Source organism: Tupaia chinensis, unplaced genomic scaffold (assembly GCF_000334495.1).
Source record: "Tupaia chinensis unplaced genomic scaffold, TupChi_1.0 Scaffold147282_1, whole genome shotgun sequence".
Taxonomy (NCBI): Eukaryota; Metazoa; Chordata; class Mammalia; order Scandentia; family Tupaiidae; genus Tupaia; species Tupaia belangeri.
This window is the reverse complement of record NW_006207133.1, coordinates 91475-99852: the sequence shown is the minus strand read 5'-3', so window position 1 is coordinate 99852 and position 8378 is coordinate 91475. Positions and strand designations below refer to the sequence as shown.

Genomic DNA, 8378 nt, shown 5'->3' with positions numbered 1-8378 from the left:
TAGGGCGCATGCGCTCGCCAGACAGACAGAGAGAGACATAGAGACAGAAAGCGAGAAATCACCCCCCAAGGGGGATGGTCACGCTGCGATCCCTTCTCCTCTTTTCTCCTCTTGGGATCTTGGGCAAGCGCCCGGTGTGAGTTTTAAGCCACCAGCTCCAGGACGCAAACCGGGGTCGACTACTGGGAGTCCAGCGACATACCCGTTAACTAACTGCTGGTTCCCCGCAAATATCTTTCAAAGAAAAAAAAAATAGGTCCAGGTGATTTCATGGTGGTTAAGCACTTGAATTCCACATGACTGACTGCACGGTTTGAGTCTCAAACTCAGTGCTTGAAAAATAACACTGAGTGCAGTGCATATACACATATGCCCAAAATCCTGGGAGAAATAGAAAACAAGAGATTTGGGGAAAAAAAGAAAGAAAGAAAGAAAGAAAGAAAAGAAAAGAAAAGAAAAGGAAAGGAAAGGGAAGGGAAGGGAAGGGAAGGGAAGGGAAGGGAAGGGAAGGGAAGGGAAGGGAAGGGAAGGGAAGGGAAGGGAAGGGAAGGGAAGGGAAGGGAAGGGAAGGGAAGGGAAGGGAAGGGAAGGGAAGGGAAGGGAAGGGAAGGGAAGGGAAGGGAAGGGAAGGGAAGGGAAGGGAAGGGAAGGGAAGGGAAGGAAAGGAAAGGAAAGGAAAGGAAGAGGAAGGAAACTGCTTTGGATTATCTGATAATGAGGAGATATATCCAGAGGTACTGTTAATTGAGAAAAAAAAACAAGTTGCAATCAAATGTATATAGTACCATCTAACTAAAACAAAAACAAATTAAAAAAAGATTCTATCTGGGGACCAGTAGTTAGTGTAATGGCTATGTTGCAGGACTCCCATGTAGTGGACCACAGTTCAAGTCCCAGACCCGGTGGCTTAAGTTCACGCCGGGCGTATGTGTGTTCATGTCCAAGATCCAGAGAGGAGAATGGAGGAGAAGGGATTGTGGCGTGGCCATCTCCCCTATGGGGGTGATTTCTCACTTTCTGTCTCTCTGTCTCTCTCTGTCTTTCTGGTGAGTGCACGAACCCTATAGCAAAAATCTCTCCACCAAAAAAAAAAAAAAAAAAAGATTCTATCTGTATATACATATTATCTGCCATTTATACTATGAAGTACTTTTTTTCAGACAAAAAGTGAGGGGGAAGCTAATTATATTTTTCTGTATAATTTAAGAACATTAAATAATTTAACAAATATATGTTATGTTTGAATGCCTAATATGTGCCAGTTACTGTTCTACATGCCAGGGTATATGATATATTAGCGAACATTCTGACAAAGATTAAGGGCAGCACTGGATCCCACATGGCCTACTGTATGGCATGAATCCCAGACCCTGCAGCTTAAAAATCACAATGGCTGACTGTGTGTGTGCCCAAAATCTCAACAGGAGAACAGAGGAAAAGGGGTTGTCATGTAGCCATCTCCCCTTGGGGGTGGTATTTCACTTTCTGTTTCTTTTTCTGTCACTCTGGTGAGCACATATGCCTTATGTAAACATATAATTATAATAAAATAATAAATTGACAAAGATTGTGTCATACCACTGGTTTTAGTGATTATGTGCAACTTAAGATTTAGACAACTTAATGATTAGATATGCATTTAACATTTAAAATGAAATAAAACAATAGAATTTGGTCATGATAGCAAATTCTCAATATCACATATATGCTATAAGTAGAAGCTGTCATTTCAAAGCTCTGTCCTGACAGCACAGAGATTTGCTATAGGTATTATTTTTACCTGACTAAAATTCATTTGACTGAACAAATTTATTCAAGTTACTGAGACTTACAAATTAAAAGCAAAGAAGTCCATGAGAAAGAAACGTATGGTGCGAAAAACGTGAATTTGGAATGGAAGTTGGTGACCTGGCTCATTTTAAGTTTTGACCTTCAAGGTCCTCACATACCAACCCATTCCCATCCTAGTCAGCCAGGGCCACAGGCATGTAACCACGCACAGGTTCCCAGGAGGGCTCGGCATCCCAGAGCATTGCATTAACATGCCAACTGACCCGACCTAGATTCTAGTTCTTTCTAAAATTGAAAGGGACCTCAAAAAGCACGGAACTCATATTAATTTATAAATGAAAGATCTCAGTCTTTAGTGTGCATAAGAATGTCCGGGGAATAACATGACAATGTTAGTTCTTAGATTTTAAGCCAAGAAAACCAGTGTTCAGGTCAGAAATCTACATTTTACAAAGCATCCTTAATAACTTTTATACAAGTTGTCTGAACATCACCATTTCAGAAATCATAGACCAAAAAATAGCTGAAATGTTTACCCATCACTGCTTGACTATAAATTCCCTGGACCCCTATCTATAGGATAGTATATATACAAGATAGTAGAAATTATTCTTATCTCCAGCTTATTTTTCCAAAGATTACCTACAGAATATTTGTTAATGTGTTTAACTCATTCTTTTGAGTGTACTTCTTTTCGAGATGGTCAACAGAGTTTTTTTTTTTTTTTTTTTTTTGCTAATTTAATCACCGAACATCTTTACATTGCACAACATGGTTTTTCCCAGCATAATTACAGTGCTTATTAGTCAAGTCAAAGACATTACCATATACACTATCATCAACAGATATGTTTTCATTTTTGTCAAGTGTTGTGTTTTTTTTCAATGAGCCCTCCCTCTCATCATCTATTACCCGTTACCTGCTGTACTGTCTCTAGTATCTACAGTTGCCCTTTTTGCAATTTTACTTTCCAACCTTTCAGTTTCTGCTATGGAGAGCAGACATTTGGTATATATTAAGTGGAGACATACAATGCCCATCTTTCATAGTCTGGCTTGCTTCATCTAGCATTGAATCTCCCATATTTGTCCACTTTGCATCAAGTGTCACTGTTTTTTCTGACTGAGTAGTATTTAATAGAGTACATGTGCCACATATTTTTCAATCCACTCATCTGTTCTTGGACATTTGAGTTGATTCTAGTTTTAGCAACTACAAATTAGAATGAAGAGACCACCCTCAAAGTGGGAGAATATATTTGCAAACTAGATCTCAGGTAAGGGATTGATAACCAGAATATACAGTGAACTCTCACAGCTTTCCTACAAAAAAATCAATTAAAATATGGACAAATGAGCTGAACAGACAATTCTCCAAAGAAGATACTTAAATTTCCAAAAATGTATATAAAAAAATGCTCAACATCTCTTATCATAAGGGGAAATGCAAATCAAAACCACAATGAGATACCACTTAACTCCAATTAGAATGGCTAAGATCAAAAAAATATAAATAAATAATAAGTGCTGGCAAGGCTGAGGTGAAAAGGGATGTCTCCTACATTCGTAGTGGGAATGTAAATTAGTACAGCTACAGTGGAGAACAATATAGAGTTTCCTCAAAACTTATAAATTGAACTACCATACAGCTCCATAATTCTACTCTTTAATATTTACCCAGGGGATAGGAAAACCCTCAATCCGAAAAACACTTGCACATCCTCAGATCGTAATTTATTGGTCTGCATGAGGACATCTGAAACAGATTAGATGATTTGGTGATAGTATCTCAATGGAACTTTTTTTTTCTGTTTCAGATTTTATAAGCTGTTCAGTATTCATAAAATAAATGCACAATTTTCTTTAAACTATTTTAGCTGAATTTCTGCTTTATAATCCATGAGTTCTAATCATCAAGTAAAATCCACAGGCTTTGCCTGAAACTGCCAATAATGAGTAGCAGTCCCAACATCTCTCTTCTACTAGCCTTCCCACATATCCTTGTTCAAAGCCAGAAATTTCAAGGTTCTATGTATCTGTTTTCCACTATTCCACATCCTTTAGTCAATGCATTTCATCAATTACAAGAAACAAAGTTGATTTTGTTTCAGTTCTTACAGGACATCCATCCCATTCCCACTTAAAAACAGCCTCAATTTCTTCAGCACAGTAGAAGATGAGATAGATTGTTCTCTAATTATGCAAGGGTTGGGAAAAGTGCTGTTTGAATCCATTCCAAGAGCTAGAGGAGTGTTAGCATACCAGGAATCATCATTGTTCGAGTTGGGCCTCCCAACCCTTAGGGAAAGGAGATGCTATTACTCTTCAGGGAGTGCCTTTACATTGAGACAAGTGGTTATTCTGCTTGTTTCTGGAGGTTTATATTCCTTTGTGTGACTTTCTTTCTCTGTGGGAGAAAAGAGGCAAGATAAATATCTATTTCACTAAAGAAAAGTTATCTGTATGATGCCACATGTCTGCTTTGAGTGCCTCAATAGCTAACCTGCCAACTTGTCTAATTTATTGTCCCTGGGGAGAAAGTTTATAAGAAACAAACCAAACCTATTCTACGATTGTCCAAAAGCAGATCTCTTGTACTAGTTTGGCAGGGGATTTGATGATACAGTTTTTAGACATTTACTTTTTTTTTTTCCAAGAAAAGAATGGAAATATAATAAAGATAAAAAACATAAAACTTCAACAGGTACTCAGTTATCCCAGGAATTTTTCACCCTTTTCTAAGAATGAGAAAACAAAAGAAAACATGAAAAGTGCAACACCTTGAGATTTTGTTCATCACAAAATTGTTTAATGGGAAAAAATGACATGGGATGTTTTGAAACAACTTATGTTCAGAGAAATAAACCTCTGCATTTTAGTGCCTGAAGAGAGAATATTTGGTTAGGAGTCAAGAAACCTGAAACTAGGAGTTGGGAGCTGCTGCTGGGGCTGTTGGTGCTGTGTAGGCTGCTCCTGCTCATGGTACAGCTGCTGCACTTTCTGTAGGCGTATGGAGACCGGACCCTACTGTGGATTGAGTTGCAGGGGCAATGCCCAGACTGGGAATTCACTGATCTCGTGCTATGGGTGACAGAAGCATCAAGTAGGATTGGCAAGGAGCTGGCTTATCAGTTGTCTAAGTTAGAAGTTTCTCTTGTGCCATCAGCTAGAAGAGTGAGAGAACTGGAAAGAGGAAGACTGAGAGAAATGGAAACAGTGAAAAGAAGATTCCTAGAGAATGGTAATTTAAAAGGAAAGTATATACCTTTTTTGCTAGTCAATCTAATGGATATAAATTCCCATGTGAAGCAGCCACCAAAGCTGGTCTCTAGGAATTTGGTAGAATCACCATTTTGGTCAACAACAGTGGAATAACTCAGTGTTCTTTTTGTGTAGATATCAACCTGAATGTGTACAAGGAGCTAATAGAGCTTAACCACTTAGGGACAGTGTCCTTGACAAAATGTGTCCTGTCTCACATGAAAAAGAGGAAACAAGGAACGATTATTGCTATGAATAACCTCCAAGGCATCTTTTTAAAAAAATATTTTAATTTCTTTTATATACTGAATCACATATGCCGCTTAGCTTGTAAAGTGAACATTCCAACCTGAATACATTTCTCACCAGTCCTGTTGGGGATTCTATACACATTATCCTCCTTCGGTATCTTATCTGCAACCCTTTCTACTGGGTATTCTGCCAACAAATATGCTCTTTTTCTTTAATGGCGTCTGAACAGAAGTCACCACATATCCAGGTATAGGAGTTTCAGACATTTTCCTGGAACCTGTGTGATCAAATATTGTGAAGAATGCTGTAACTGAAGAAGTCACAAAGACTTCTAGCTCTAATGGGGATCAGTCCCATAAGATGCCAACTGGTCATTGTTTGCAGCTGATGTTAATTGGCATGGCCAATGACTTGAAAGAGGTCTGGATTAGAGACCTCTTTGTTAATGACTTATTTGTGGCAATAAATACCTATTTGTGTCTGGTGGATAACCAGCAAGATAGGAAAGAAAAAGGTCATGAAATTTAAGATAGTGCAGATGCAGATTCCTCTAATTTTAGAACCTTGAAGACAAAAATTGACTGAAAGGAGCACTTGCATATTTCTACCCATCAGAGTGAGTAACGTAAAACATGAAAACAGCAATCTGCTTATCTAGTGAAGATTAATTAAAGACTAATTTGTGATTTTGTTGATGGATATAACTTTCATTTTAAAATATAATTAATAAAAATCAAAAGACTGCCATGAATCTTATAAAAAAGTATCCATGTATTCAATCAATTGCAAATAGAAAATGTCATGTTGTTGCTAACATGCACTATGTAGTTAGGCCTATGATGTTTGCATTTTTATTGGATGTGTAAAATTTTTTCCTTGTCATTATTCACTAAATAATATAGGAAGCAACAATTCATATAGCACATAATAAGGTATTACAAGTAATCTAGGCATGATTTAAAATTACAGGAGGATATGTGTAGATTATATAACAGTGGAATAACTCAGTGTTCTTTTTGTGTAGATATCAACCTGAATGTGTACAAGGAGCTAATAGAGCTTAACCACTTAGGGACAGTGTCCTTGACAAAATGTGTCCTGTCTCACATGAAAAAGAGGAAACAAGGAACGATTATTGCTATGAATAACCTCCAAGGCATCTTTTTAAAAAAATATTTTAATTTCTTTTATATACTGAATCACATATGCCGCTTAGCTTGTAAAGTGAACATTCCAACCTGAATACATTTCTCACCAGTCCTGTTGGGGATTCTATACACATTATCCTCCTTCGGTATCTTATCTGCAACCCTTTCTACTGGGTATTCTGCCAACAAATATGCTCTTTTTCTTTAATGGCGTCTGAACAGAAGTCACCACATATCCAGGTATAGGAGTTTCAGACATTTTCCTGGAACCTGTGTGATCAAATATTGTGAAGAATGCTGTAACTGAAGAAGTCACAAAGACTTCTAGCTCTAATGGGGATCAGTCCCATAAGATGCCAACTGGTCATTGTTTGCAGCTGATGTTAATTGGCATGGCCAATGACTTGAAAGAGGTCTGGATTAGAGACCTCTTTGTTAATGACTTATTTGTGGCAATAAATACCTATTTGTGTCTGGTGGATAACCAGCAAGATAGGAAAGAAAAAGGTCATGAAATTTAAGATAGTGCAGATGCAGATTCCTCTAATTTTAGAACCTTGAAGACAAAAATTGACTGAAAGGAGCACTTGCATATTTCTACCCATCAGAGTGAGTAACGTAAAACATGAAAACAGCAATCTGCTTATCTAGTGAAGATTAATTAAAGACTAATTTGTGATTTTGTTGATGGATATAACTTTCATTTTAAAATATAATTAATAAAAATCAAAAGACTGCCATGAATCTTATAAAAAAGTATCCATGTATTCAATCAATTGCAAATAGAAAATGTCATGTTGTTGCTAACATGCACTATGTAGTTAGGCCTATGATGTTTGCATTTTTATTGGATGTGTAAAATTTTTTCCTTGTCATTATTCACTAAATAATATAGGAAGCAACAATTCATATAGCACATAATAAGGTATTACAAGTAATCTAGGCATGATTTAAAATTACAGGAGGATATGTGTAGATTATATGCAAATATGATACCATTTTATACAAGGGACTTGAGCATCTGTAGATTTTGTTACATGTAGAGGTTCTACAATCATTCCCTATGGAAACCAAGGAGTGACTGTATTAAAACGTATCATATTCTTGGATAAAAGAACATTTTAAGGTTCAGCTGGTGGCATAGAGGTTAAGACACTGGATCTCACATGGCCAGTTTTGTGGTTCAATTCCTGGACCCAGTGACTTGAGAATCATGTTGGGCATGTGTGTGTGTACCCAAATCCTGAGATGGAGAATGGAAGAAAGGAATTGTAGCATGGCCATCTCTCCTGAGGGGTGATTTCTTACTCTCTCTCTCTCTCTCTCTCACCCATGCTCTACAGTCAAAAATTTAAAAAAAAATTACAAAGGAAAAAAACCTCATTTTTAAATGCTTTAGCACATATGCTTAATATCTTGGTTAACAGAAATCTATCCAAAGAAATACAGTAATCCATTTAACATACATCTTAGTCCATAACAAAATAGCATAGACTGACTAATTTATAAACAATAGAAATTTCTTATGGTTCTGAAGGCTGGCAAGTCCAATAAAAACACTGGAAATATTGGTGTCTGGTGAGGACTGATCTCAGCTTCCAAAATCATGTCTTGCTGCCTTATCCTTCAAAATGAAGAAACACTTTGCCGAAGGACAGAAGGGCAGATAGAGCAAACTTCCTCTGTTAAATTGTGTTGTAAGGACATCTAATCCCATTCATGACTGACTCCCTTCCTAAAGGCCACACCTCTCAGGGGAGCTGAGTTTCAACATAAGTTGTGGTGGGCACAAACACATTCAAATCACAGAAACATAAATGTATTGGATATTCACACAAATCAGAGTACTTGGTAATCAGCAGATACGAAGAAATACTTTAAATTATCTGACCTCCACTATGCTTACACTGTCTTATAAGAGTTGACA

General features: G+C 37.2%; 2 pseudogenes; both read left to right on the top strand.

The window, feature by feature from the left end:
• Nucleotides 1-5888, top strand: part of LOC102493149 (dehydrogenase/reductase SDR family member 7-like) — a 51731-nt pseudogene extending 45843 nt beyond the window's left edge.
• Nucleotides 5889-6278: 390 nt separating this feature from the next.
• Nucleotides 6279-7029, top strand: LOC102492726 (dehydrogenase/reductase SDR family member 7 pseudogene; annotated as a pseudogene).
• Nucleotides 7030-8378: the final 1349 nt, after the last annotated feature.